Source organism: Danio rerio, chromosome 10 (assembly GCF_052040795.2).
Source record: "Danio rerio strain M-AB ecotype USA chromosome 10, GRCz13ab, whole genome shotgun sequence".
Classification (NCBI taxonomy): Eukaryota; Metazoa; Chordata; class Actinopteri; order Cypriniformes; family Danionidae; genus Danio; species Danio rerio.
The window spans coordinates 17662871-17677729 of NC_141030.1; the positions used below are offsets into that span (position 1 = coordinate 17662871).

The following is a 14859-nucleotide window of genomic DNA, read 5'->3' on the forward strand; positions in this document are numbered from 1 at the left end:
CAGCGCTTAACTGATCTACAAACTGAACTTGATATTATGTACAAAATGAAAGCCCAAGGAGCTTTTGTAAGGTCAAGAAAGAATTGGTTGGAACACGGCGAACGGATGTCCGCTTACTTTTTTAAACTCGAAAAGTCTAGAGCGAAATTAAATTCAATTTCTAAGTTAAATGTTAATGGTAACATCACAGATAATTTTAATAAATTTCAAATTTCTGCTTCAGTTAATATTCTAATCTTTATTCTTCCTCATATAATGAAACTAATGTGTCGGCCTTCTGTAAACAATTAGGTAATATAAAGAAAATTAGTCAAGAAGACAAAATGTTTTGCGACTCTCCAATTTCCACTAATGAGATCATACACAGCAAATTCATCAGAGTTAAATTCTCGGTGTTGAAGCATTTCAGAGTAAAGTGTTGACGTTAAAGAGTTAGATTTTGATAAATGAATATAATAAGAGTTAGAATTGATTTAATTCAGTGCGAAAATCAAGGATTTAAGTTTTCAACACTTGGTGGTGTTATTTTCCAACATCCGGGAATTCATGCAGCCCCAGTCACTAAAGAATTTTCCAGACGCCATTTTCCATCTGAGGTTTAGAACAGCAACTGGTGAGTCAAACTACCTAAATGTTGGTATTTTACTGACTTTCTTTAAGGAAATACAGTTGTAAACATATTGTTAAGCTAATAACTTTAGAATGGAGTGACAATTTTAATCTTCTGCGGTTCATTCATGGTCGTTTGTGTATCTAGCTTAACTGCATTACTATTCACTTCTTTTCAAGAATGTTATTATATATGCTCACGCATACATAGTGCATAAAAACATCAAATGTACATGTTCAACACATTTCTGTCACGCTTAATGCCATTTTGTGCATTGTTACCCATCTGTAAAATAAAATCGACACTTCTCCTTTAATTCGAAGCAAACTAGCGAGGGAATCCCCGGACTCCGAGCCGCCTAGCCTAACTTACTCTGCCCGGATGCTAACAGGAACAGAGGACGGTATCCATGAGCTCTGGAGAGTTTCTAAAACATATCTGGTGAGTAAATCAACATATGCTTACTTGTAAAAGGCTTCCTGACTGAAACATATGATTGTTTGTTATTCGTGTACGTTAATTTGGTTATTTTAAACACCGCGGCCCTTTTAAACTGGTTCTTTCGTGGTCGTCCATATACCGTTAGTCCATAGACTCGTGTGATAACGTACGCTTGAATTATATTAAGTGTTGACAACCATTAAAGTCGGAATGTTATTATTAATGTCTTTAAATGACCGCGTTTGCACATTATCAGACATTTAACGTTACAGAAGTCTCCCGGAACTTGCGGGACTAACGTTAACGTTATCCCGCAAATGCACAGAGACTCCCAGATGCCCAAGTAGATGCCCGCAAATGAATGATAATCTCCCAGAAATCGCGCGTCTCCCGCCCGGTCATTTAACACTTTGCACACCCCTCTCTATGGAAGGCCGTTGGGGCCAAAACGTCTGCAACAAACGTGTTAACGCGTAATTGCGTGTTAACACGTCATTTACGCGTTAACACGTCATTTACGCGTTAACACGTTGGTACGTGTTAACACGTCATTTACGTGTTAACACGCAATTTACGTGTTAACACGTTTTTTTTAACTAGTCTCATTTTTAAAGTGCTATCATTTATTCATTTCTCCAATTAACCTACTTATTATAATATGTGTAAAGTAATTTCACTTAAATCACAATAAATGCTTTGCAGTCAATGATCTGTAGCAGATATTTAGCATTATAAAAGGCCAGACATCTTCTGTAATGTTATGTTTGATGGCATAATAATGTAAAATAATAATGTTTGTTATTCAGCTGCTGTGATTTCTTTGAAATGTGTGCAGAGAAATCAGAATGAGATTAATTTGACAAGTGTGTGCAAACACACTTTTTTTTCAGGAACACAAACATACAGTATATACAAATCAACACAAGAACACAGAATGACATAAGTGGATAAAGTAAATAATAAAACATTGGTTACAAAATCATATACAGTAAGGGTTGTGTATATGTATGACTAAAAACAAGTAGCAACTTATCTAATAAAAAAAGATCTATAGAGATAAAGATGTGTAGAGATCTGGAGGTTGGGCAGCAACCTTGGGCAGAAAGCAATAATCCTCTCCGCTGTCCTGACAGTCCACTGCAGTCTTTTTGTGTCTGATTTGCTGATTTCTAGATGGCACTTAAGAGTTTTTTTATTTTTTTATTTGAACTTTTTATACATTTATTGTTTGCAAAACTTTACACTATATACTTTTAGTCTCTGTACTGGAAGCTCCAAATCACCAAGACAAAACACTCTTGTGTGCAAACAATTGACAATAAATAATTGACAAGTTTTGATAAAACTGTAAGCTCTTTTCTGCCTGGTAAGAACAGCCCAAGTTATGATATACTAAATCAAAATTACAAGACAAAAAGTCGAAATAATGATTTATTAACTCAAAATATGACTAAAATCTGTAGAAATTACATAACGACAATAGATGGCGACAAATCACCATCTAAATGTGTAACTTAATTCTCTAAAGATGATTAATCTAATCAAACTTTTTTTTTTTTTTTTTTTTTTTTAAAGAGTTATTGAATCTTTAACTGAATGTCATTTTTTTCATTCATTAGCTTGTTTATGAAAACTGCATGCAAGAACTTAAACTCAAATGGTCCATGGTAATTTTGTCAAGTAACTTTGCAATGTAGTGGGTAACACATGCAGTTTAGGTCAATTCAATATGAAGTGAATTTAAAATAATATTTCTCACATTATCTTTAACTAACCAAGGACATTTTCACAGTATTATGCCACAGTATCCAATAAAACAAAAATTCTTCTGGAGTCATAAGTCTTATTTCTTATAGTTTATATAAGTGATATGGGTCGATCAATTGTTACTTATGCAAACTTCAATACTTTCTTTAAAATATTAAAGGTGCTGTAAGCAATTTTTCATCTTAACAGGCTGACACAATTCGGCGACTCTCAAAAAAATAAAATAAAAATTGTGGTTAGGCATGCACAGAGCATCTTCTTTCTCACAATGAGTTTCTTCTATCATTCATCCAACCAAGTTCGTTCTTCCGAAGTGATCTGGGAACAAGGTCAGTGCTGCAAAGAGCTTGTAAAGCCTGCCCTGGCTCATTTAAAGTGACCAGCGCAGTGAATGATAAATGTCAGTAATAATCAAAACAGTTTAAAACGGGCTTCTCTAGAAATGTAAATATTGCACATAATATGAAAGATTGTGTTCAAGCATATAGCTGACTTGTGCACTTCTAGCTATTCTTTCTTCTTGCTCATTTTGTAGATAACAGACCAACAAAAAATTCATTAAAATAAAGATACAAATTATATCAAATGAGTTTTAAAAAGATATATTTTCCAAGAAAGATACAAGTGTATGTTTTTGTTCTTGCCCATGAATAGATAATTTCTTTTGTTCTGTGGGAAATAAGGGTTTCTTTAATGCTCCACTGTAATTGGGTCACAAGCCCCAGTCATTGGTTTGCTACATTTTTAATTTGTCATTATGTTAAAGATTGTCATAAGCATCTGATTTTTCCTCATTCTAATGTGCTTTCATTTTCTCCTAACTTGCTGCAGGAGTTTTAAAATCCCAACCGATAATGAAATCTGGTTAAAGTGCACACAAACCTTAAACGTGCACACACTACAAGACAAAGAAAACTGTGGCATAACACACTACAAGATACTATTAAGATTGTGCCTGATGGAGCACATAACCTGATTGCAGAATAACTCTGCTTTTTAATGATAGGCTAGCTAACAAATATTTGACCAACTGCCAAAGCGAACAGCCTGCAGAATGAAAAAAAATGCTGCTTGAAAAGAGCACGTCTAAACAAATGTCTAATATTATGAATAACTATAATAAAAACTACTACTATTATTATTATTATTATTATGGATCAGAGAGAAGACAAAGGCAGATTAACAGAGAATGGATATTTAATGATACTTTAAACAATTTTGAGGTTGTTCAGAAAAGAAATATCATCAATACCAACAAAAAGAAAACAAACAAACAGAACTTAACTTCGGGTTGTAACTGAAACAAGATGATGCCAGTGGAGGTAAACACCGTACAGGATTCACAGGACAAGATAACAGACAGGATAACAAACTGGTGAGCAGGCAGGCAGGCAGGCAGGCAGGCAGGCTACATTATCAGGTAAATGCTGTCACACTGTAGAGAAATGAGTCTGGATAATAACAAATAAATCAGACCATAAATGAGTGATTGTTCCAGGCTTACAGGGTTATGTAGTGTGAGCGATGATGAGCAACAGGTGAAGGTGATTGGTGATTGGTCTGGTGATTGGGGCTGTGCAGGTGCAGTGAATGAATCTGATTGTCCAGAAGGATTCCTGACAATTATTATTATAAGCTAATATCATAATACTGGGATGTGCCGTGCTTTGACTGGCTATTTATTTCAAAAGAAAAATTGTTAGTTGTTGCACTGCATAGCCTATAGTGTGGAAAAATATAATTTACAATGCAATGAAACCCTGGTCTGCAGTAACAGTAATGTCTCTCCCTGGGAATTTTATTTTCTATACTTTAATTTTCTAAACCTTACATATTAATGTTTAAGCATTTTGTTTCATTGGCTACACATCTGGGTCATAGCAACCACACACACAGAATAAAGTGTGGCTAATAAAAAAAAAAGATGGTTTAAGCATATTATAAATTAGCTTATTAATTTATTCATTTGTTAAAACCAACACAATTCCCACCAGCTTTTCTTTTTAGGCTTTCAGGATGTTGTCACAGCCATGAACAGAATTACTGGCTTTATTAATAGCCTTATTGTTATTATTTGATCAACTGCCTATAGGCACAACCACAAAATGGTTTCTGGCAGTTATAAAAAAAAAAAAACAAATGCATGCACTCAAGGTGTGCTGCAATTGTCTTTCATATATAAAATAAAAGTTTGTATGTTAGAGAGAAACAGAATTGCGGCTCATCTCGTGCATTTACTTAATTTTATAACAGCCAGTAAGAGATATGCAAACTGGGACATAATGACACCTATTTTAAGGTTTTGCTTATAGTGGCAGGTAATCAAATATTACCATAATAATAATAATAATATTTTATTATTATTATTATTATTATTAGCAGGTTGTTGTTATTCTGTTCATTGTTGTGACAAGGTCCTGTAAGCCTAAAAAGAACAGCTGGGGAGAATCGTGTCACTTTTAACAAATAAATAAATATATATAAGCTAATTTATAATAAGATTAAATGATAGTTTTTTTATAAAATAGTGTAAGTATAAAAAAAAATTTAGTCCCATAGCCTAAACTGAAACGAGTAGGCTATAGGCTATAAGATTTTTTTTTTTCAGAGAGAGATAACTGCAGGGCCAGGGTTTTGCATTGTGAATTATATTTTTTCAATACTATAGCTAACAATTTTGCTTTTAAACTACATAGCCAGTCAAAGCACAGTATAATAAGTAAAACTGGCCACAATTTAGTTTGGATGCGATAAATTGGAAGAAAATATATACATTAAATACAAAGGCTGGTTATTTTACTGGTGATAAGGCACACTACAGTGTAACCTTACATTTTACTCATTATTTTAATTGATAATTTGTTAATTAATACTGGGCGAGGCAGTGGCGCAGTAGGTAGTGCTGTCGCCTCACAGCAAGGTTGCTGGTTCGAACCTCGGCTCAGTTGGTGTTTCTGTGTGGAGTTTGCATGTTCTCCCTGCCTTCGCGTGGGTTTCCTCCAAGTGCTCTGGTTTCCCCCACACTCCAAACACATGCGGTACAGGTGAATTGGGTAGGCTAAATTGTCCGTAGTGTATGAGTGTGTATGTGAATGTGTGTATGGATGTTTCCCAAAGATGGGTTGTGGCTGGAAGGGCATCCGCTGCATAAAAACTTGCTGGATAAGTTGGCGGTTCATTCTGCTGTGGCGACCCCAGATTAATAAAGGGACTAAGCCGACAAGAAAATGAATGAATAAATAATACTTAAATGTAAAAATGGTATTGAATCTACTTAGAAAGATTTTTTATTTACTTAAAAAAATGTCTGGTGCAAAGTTTAATGGCTGTTAGTTGTGAAAGTTATTGATGTACTCTGGCTCCTTTAAGGGAGGTGCACCGGAAAGTAGGAGAGAGGGAAAAAAAGGAAGTGGAGAAAAGTTCGGCAGATGCAATGCTGTAGTAATGCTGTTTGTGAATGTTATGTTGATGCTCCAGATTAAAGACAAAGAAATGAATTATCACCCTGGTAACCCGCGTTTAATTATGATACCCACGTTGGAGAGACTGGTTTGTAAACAGCCAGAAACATGGGTTACAACAGATTTTCAACAAAAATATTATAAGGAAACTTATTTGACAACAACAGATCCTATAAATGTTATAACAAATGCCCTTAATTACCTAGCCTAGTTGACAGCAAGCATCAAGTGTTTATTGAGATTGTGTCTGTCATCTTTCTTTATGAAGCATTAAACAGAAGGGCGTACGTTGACCAGAGTGATGTTCAGCTGACGAGGTGCATTTATTTAGCCTGTAACCTACCCTATAGATTTTTTTTTTTTTGCATATAATGTTCTTAAAATTTCATTAAAATGTATATTTATAGTTTTATATAAAATATAAATATATAAAAGGCCTGGATAAATTATGTATTTTATAAAAGGTTTGTTTATGGACTATGCGCGTCTTGCTGACGCATCTGTGACCAAGACAGAACGTGTTTGTTTGAGATGATCAAGACCCACGGTATCCAGAGTAAACCACCAAATGAAAAAGAAGAATAAGAACCACATCCATCAGGAGGAACTGTGGATGCCAAAGGAATCTGTCTGAAATAGATGTCTTTTTAGTGAACAAGCATGAATAACATGCAGGTTTTTGAGTATGAGGAATTCCCAGCTTCAACTTACATGTTTTTCATGTTTGTTAACCATTTATTAATATGATTTACCATTAACAAAGCATTTGTTAGTGTAATTATAAACCTTATTATAGTCTGAACTCCAGCATTATAATGTAATATTTGTTCATTAATGGTTCTTGTAAGCACTAATTTGTTAACTAACGTATTAATTAACACTGTAACAGACGTAAATAAGCGTTATCTTACATTTCTTTATGCTGAAGGATAATTTTATTTCTATTGTTTATGGGGGACTTTTATTTTGACAAGAAATCGTTTTTTCAGAGCTAAAAAGTTATGATGAGAGAACAGTATGGATAGCGGACATTTCATGACGGTTTAACAGAGCTCGTATTAAAAAGGACGGTTTATAAGTTTATTCCTTGCTGCCAAATATGTTGAGCTCCTTTTAAAGGAAGTGGAGCAGATGACGTAGGCTCAACGTAGCCATTGTGTAACGAAACGATTGAGCGCATCACCACATTAATATTCACGAGAAGGATTACAAGCTGCTACGACAGACACAATCATCGTGACACCACAGCTACGTTTTACTTGAATTATTCATGATGCAGTGACCGAAGCACTACGCTGAGCTTACGGTGACCTTACCTCATCATCCAAGATCATGACGAGAGAGTAACGAACGCGGAAGTGCGTTAAGAAATACAAACCGAAAGCAGCAAAATACAAAGCAACAGAGTTTTGCTGCTGCTTAATGTCTTGTTCATCATGGGTAACACTTTACAATAACAGTACATGAATAATGATGTATTAATATGTTAACTAAACATTACTTTATTATGAACTAATGATGAGTTAATGCATGCCAATCGTGAATTAACTTTAACTACAGCATGAGTCACGAGTTCATGTGTGAATAACGGCTACCTTAATTGTTAGTACATGTTTATGCCTAATTTAACCATCATGTACTCATGATATCTTAATGTATAATTATATTGTGACTTTACTTGGAGGGTCACATCATCATTAATCCATTCTTAACTACTCATGAACTCCTTATGCACGTCCATCTAGTATGTTACACTGAATAACAATAGAAAAGTGTTCTGGCAGCATAAACATGAACAGGAATTCATGAGTAGTTAAGGATGAGTTAACAGTAATGTGCCCCTCCAAGTCATGACATAATTATACATTAACAACTTATGAGTTCACGTTAATTACTTTTAGCTTAAACTTAAATGTGAATTAATACATTAATCAACAGCATGTACTAACAAGTAATTAAGGTAGCTGTTATTCACACATGAACTCATGTGACTCATGTTGTAGTTTACGTTAGTTCATGATTACTGCATGCATTAGCTTATCATAAAATCATTCATTCGTTTTCTATTCGGCTAACTCCCTTTATTAATCTATGTTCGCCACAGTAGAATGAACCGCCAACTCATCTAGCATATGTTCTATGCAGCAGATGCCCTTCCAGCTGCAATCCATCTCTGGGAAACATCCATTCACACTCATTGACACTCATACACTACGAACAATTTAGCCTAATTTAACTGTATCGCATGTGTTTGGACTGTGGGGGAAACCAAAGCACCCGGAGGAAACCCAAGCGAACCCAGGGAGAACATGCACACAGAACTCCACACAGAAACACCAACTGACCCAGCCGAGGCTCAAACCAGCGACCTTCTTGCTGTGATTCAACAGCACTACTGTGCCACCACGTCGCCATCATGAATTATGAATTTATAATAAACTAATGTTTAGTTTGCATATTAATACATCATTATTAAAGTACTGTTATTGTAAAGTATTACCAAATCAATTATATAATATAAAACAGTATATAATTACAAATAAATATCATATAAATAAATTTATAAATGTATCATTTAATTTTATATATATATATATATATATATATATATATATATATATATATATATATATATATTCATTTTCAGATAATGATAACTCTTATAAAGACATATTTCTTTTATTCTTTTTTTTTTTTAATTATGCAGTGACACATTTAGTTGGATCTTATATGAAAGCAAGCAGCATGACTAGAACGCTATTAAAAGGATTTTCACTCCAGTGTGGTGATACATTAAAGTATTTAGAGGCCTAAAAACACCAATAATACACATGGCCACATCTTATAGTACACATATATCACACAGAATAATGGAAATATAAATACTTTGTGCATGATGTATTCAAATAACTGTAAATATGATTTGCTATCAAGCCATATAAAATGTGATAAAATGTGAATATCTGCAAAGTATATGAAATACAAGTTCATATTTAAATTATATATATATATATATATATATATATATATATATATATATATATATATATATATATATATATATATATATATATTATTTTTTTAAATTTTGAAAAAATGGGCAACACGGTGGCGCAGTGGGTAGTACTGTCGCCTCACAGCAGGAAGATTACTGGTTTGAACCTCGGCTGGGTCAGTTGGTGTTTCTGTGTGAAGTTTGCATGCTTTATGAAAATGGTTTTATATTTTGTATCAAAATACTTTAGTGTCTTGTATTTTGTATTTTTTAAATACTGTAAAATACTTTGAAAGTCTACATAATGACATAAAATGCGGCCTCTGATTGATGTTTTCTCAGTTGTTTGCCCAGACTTGAGATCAGAACAGAAAATGTATTAAGAAGGTCATCAATGCTTGAAGTATTGATGGAAATTATGCTCATATAAAGAAAATAACAGACAAATGGCAGGGGTATATTTGAGAGCAAGGCAACAATCATTGAAAATGGTATACTGCACAATACCATGAAAAAATATAATATAATGGAAAAAAAACACCTAAAGACGGTGTACTGGAGTTCACCAAGGGGGTAAACGAAGACTTTAAGTTAAAGAAGAACTGAAAAAATCTTCAGAAAATGAGTAAACTGCACAAATGGATGGATTGCTGATGTAGATGCCAAGACAATAAGACACACCACATAAAAATAAGTCCTACAGTGGTGACACCTACTTCATTGGTTCTTTCAAATGTCAGAATTTTGATGTGCAGGTGCACTTATATAGTTAATGAAGAGGAAAGATGTCAGTCTAAAGATAGCAAAGTGGCACAATACATTATATGAGACACATATTTAATAATACTCCAGCCTATACAGACAGGTCAAAAACTGTAGACTCCAGACTTCGCAAAAACAGATAAGTCCATTTTTACAGATGTCATGTTTTTACAGATGTCATGTTTTATGTTTTGCAGTTGTTACCGCTAAAACACAATTTTATGTGTAGGCCCTGCATATTGTGTTGTGCTCCACCCTGCTTTTCCACCCTGGTCTCTCACCAGCTCTCAGGTTAATTAGCTCCCAGCTGCTAATCATTATGAATCTGCCTGAATCAGAGTGTTTTGGCTTTAAATACAGCCCTCTGAAGCTAGAGAGCTGAGGAACACTTCTCCCCAGCTCGGAATAGGAATAGGAATAGGAATAGGAATAGGAATAGGAATAGGAATAGGAATAGGAATAGGAATAGTAGCAGTAGCAGTAGCAATTAATTAATTTTATATTTCTTATAATTTTATTGTTCACTTGTGGTTGTGATATTGGTCACTAGTGTTTTTGTAGTTGGATCAAGCCTTAAAGCCAAATAACCTTTATTGTACCATTATTGCGTTTCCGTTGCTATATAGTATTTTGTGTACTTTGAGATTTAAGTTCTAATTCCATATTATTTCACAAATATATTGTGTATTTATATTTTTACAAATTCTTTGTTACACCTTTTAAACAAAACTAGACTTAATGTAAACAATTTTAATAACCTCTTTATATAACACCCTTTTAAAATATAAGACTGTTAAGAGATTGTGTAAATTTTACTGGCCACTCAATGGATGAAAACACAATGATGAGATCTAGTCTAACTCATTATCTGCAATACATGTTTTTTTTTTTAAAGAGATCATTTTCAAGACAGAACTTTCTGTATGTATTTTGTACAATTTTTTTTTTTTTTTTTTTAATGAAAGAGAAACACGAGTTTATAAATGCCTCATGTAGAGGTAAATGCGTTGACCGGTAAGCTGATTTAAACTTGCTCAAGCCCTGTTGCTGTCAAACATTGTTTACTTAATGTAGTCAGTGTAACGGTGAACGGTGACCAAATATGCCTATTTCATGACGAAATTTCCTGCTCGCTTGTAAAAGTATTTTGTGTATTTTAAAATAAAAGATATATAGAACTTTACTTTGATACATTTGTGGCTGCTGTATTTTGTAGTTTATATTGATACATGTAAAATTGATGGATTTGGGATTTTATTTTAAAATGTGGTTCAGTGTATTTTTGCCCATTCCTGCTCCCTGTGTTGGCTTGTGTTTCCTCTGGGTGCTCTGGTTTCCCCCACAAGTTCAAAGGTAAAGGTGTGTGTGTGTGTGTGTGTGTGTGTGTGTGTGTGTGTGTGTGTGTGTGTCCATTTATGATCACAAATATGTACATGAATGTTCAATTATGTAAAACATTTTAACTATATCAGGTTTTATTATACAAAATATTTAGATAATTGTTACACATTTAGATTGTTTTTTTTACCGCCTGTTGTTGTAATGTAATTTTTACAGAATTATTCAATCATAAATTTGAGTTATTAAATCATTATTTTGACTTTATCTTGTACTTTTGATTTAGTAAATCATAATTTTGGCTTTTTTTTTTTTTTTACCTCAATCGTTTACACAAAGGAGTGTTTTGTCTTGGTGATTGGAGCTTCCAGTACAGAGACAAAAATATCTAGTGCAAAGTTCTGCAAACAAATATATATTACATGCATAAATATATATTATAAAGAAAACAGGATTGCTATAAAATGTTAGTCATACAATATGTAAATTATTTGCAGACATAAACCTCAGCAAGATAAGTTACTCTGCATTTAATAATTTGTGCTTAGTAATTTATGACATGTTGTATACAGTATGAGAATGTAGAATCTGCAGCCATTTCCTCTGACAAAAATTCAATTACTGTCTGGTTTGGATCGGCCACCAAATCAGACATAAGACTGCAGCGGACTGTCAGCACAGAGGATTATTTCTGTGCACCTGCCTGACCTTTCTACACATCTTTATCTCTATAGATCTTCATTATTAGATCAGTTGCTGCCTGTTTTTATAGTCATAAATATACACAACCCTTACTGTTTATGATTTTGTTACCAAAATGTTGTATTTACTTTATCCACTTATGTCATTCTGTTTTCTTGTGTTGATTTGTATTTATGTATCTGTGCTCCTGAGAAGAAAAAAAACATTTGTGTGTTTGCACACCCTTGTCAAATAAATCTCATTCTGATTTCTCTGGACTCATTTTTCAAAGTAATCTCAGCAGCTGAATAACAAACATTATTATTATTATTATACATTATTATACCATCAAACATAACATTACAGAAGATGTCTGGCCTTTCATAATACAATACATGACATTATACATTTTTTAAAAAGCAGTTTGGAGAATGAATAAATGATAGCACTTTAAAAAATGAGACTAGTTTAAAAAAAACGTGTTAACACGTAAATTGCGTGTTAACACGTAAATGACGTGTTAACACGTACCAACGTGTTAACGCGTAAATGACGTGTTAACGCGTAAATTACGCGTTAACACGCAATTACGCGTTAACACGTTTGTTGCAGACGTTTTGGCCCCAACGGCCTTCCATACCTCTCCACCGCATCCCTCCCAGCTCTTCAGGTACGTCGCGCGCAAGTCACCCCCACCGCTCTTTATGTACGTCGCGCGCAACTCATCCCATTGCTCGTCAGGTACTCATCTCTCCCGCTACCTCCCGCAAATCAACTCTGTATTCCCCGAAAATGACTTTTCCCAACTCGGGATGTATGAGGTTAGTAAGTTAGGCTATTTCTGTAGTCAGGAACATCTTAGTCAAGCTTTTTCTCCCGCATGATATTGTGCTTAAAACTATAGGCTAAACTTAGCATCTACTGTACACAACATTTCCGTTTTATTAAAGACAATTTAGTGCGTTGTAAACAGCCACCTGTCTGTAAAATTAATCAACTGATTCATATTTGAGCAGCCTAAAGATGATACAGGTTTGATTTGTAGATTCATTATCAATAATCAACATCTGAATCAAAAGATATCTGAAAAAGTGTGAGGCATACTTTGTGATGTTTATCTCTCTTTTTATCTGAAGGTTATGCATATGTGTTTGATACTAATGTGTTGTTGTTTTTTAACAGCCACAGTTCTCTATACAATAACACAAGACCCTGTGACAGTGGCTGATTAGAGACGGATGGTGTATTTCCAGAGTTGGTGAAATGACCAAGCACACCTTCTTGGTCATATGTGGTGATAATAATGAAGGTATGTTTGATAAAGTTCTGTATTTGTTTCACAATAAGCTGAGAGGGTATTAGAGCATTAGAGAATAACAAATGACATGAAGGTGTTAAGTTTTGTATTGTGGGTGAACTGTTACTTAAATAATGTTTTGCTCTTTGCTTTGCACTTTTCCTCCTCTGCGTATCCTAATATTTTAGATTCTATTTGGACCTGAAATATCTGTTAGACTCCAGGAAAGGTGGCGTCAATACTGGACCTGAAAGGGCCTAACAAGTTGAATCTGGTAAAGAAACACGCACGCACACACACACACACACACACACACACACGCACACGCTTACCGAAAACTGTAAGTTTATGAATATTTTTTACACTGTGGCCAATATTTTGGGGAAGTCAGCATCACTAAATGATATAAAAGATTTTAAGCTCCTCTAAATTTTGCTCCAAGTGTTGTGTTAAATTCTGGATTCTAGACAGACAGCTGCCTGTTTCTCCAGTTCTAGTCATAGTGGGTAACCTAATTGTTTTTGGAGATCCAACAGTGATATATGTGTTTTTTCTACTTTTCCATATCCTGTCACCTCAACCAGCTGGGAGAGTCAAGTTTTGGATCATCATGAAGATTTTCAAAAGGTGAGTTTAGATTTCTTAAGTGTTTTATTTACTTTAAATGTTTTTTTAAATAGATCATAGAATTTGATTGCAATTTGTTTTCAAACATTTTTCTTAGTCATGCTGGAGTCTTGAAGAGTTCTTAGATGAGCATCACCCTACAGTATATCCGTGCATCAGGAACCACCAGACGAGCGATCAGCAGCTACTACTGTACATCGTCATGGATAAAAAGGTCATCCTGTGGCTGGGAAGCACTTCATTCACAGGACATGCTTGATGAGATTTCCTAGCTCCAGTTTGTTTTCACACAAGTAAGAAACAGCATTTATACCTTCATTTAAACTGCTGTGTTTGATATGGAGGACCAAGGAAACACCAGAAGTGAAAGATTTGCACGCCAAGTTGTTTAAAATGTAATTTCAGAAGAAAACTATGCGTTCAGAAGAAAACTATGAGTGACGCTATATTGAACTTTCAAATTGCTCTGATGAAACATCAAGTTTGGACCAAAGGACTGAAACAGCCTTTTTGAGCACTGGTCATACATATTTTGTTGATACTGTCTGTACCAATAAAACATTTAAAGCATATTTGACATTGTTGCATTTTAAAAACTGAATGAATTGTTGAAGTTGTGAATGTTTTCAAATAAAATGTTTTTTCTTTTGTAATTTACAGTCTATTTGACCTTTTTACCATATTTACACTCAAGAGAGTTTAATAAAATAACAATATATTACACCAGGTGGTTACATGTTTTAACTCTGCCCAGAGTTAAAATTAACCCTTACTTCGGTGTCAGTGTGCCAACCCTTTTGAAAGTGTTGATTTAACTCTGTTTTGAAAATTGATTGAAATTGCTAAAAATTGTTTTAACAGTTGGTTACAAAGAGATCTT

The 14859-nt window shown here is 34.1% G+C and overlaps 1 long non-coding RNA gene across 1 annotated transcript; it reads left to right on the forward strand.

The window, feature by feature from the left end:
- Positions 1-566: 566 nt before the first annotated feature.
- LOC137496542 (uncharacterized) lies at positions 567-14632 on the forward strand. Its single transcript, XR_015500937.1, has 6 exons — positions 567-613; positions 934-1051; positions 13238-13364; positions 13541-13626; positions 13937-13979; positions 14077-14632. It is a non-coding gene; the product is annotated as an uncharacterized LOC137496542 (long non-coding RNA).
- The last annotated feature ends 227 nt before the right edge of the window (positions 14633-14859 follow it).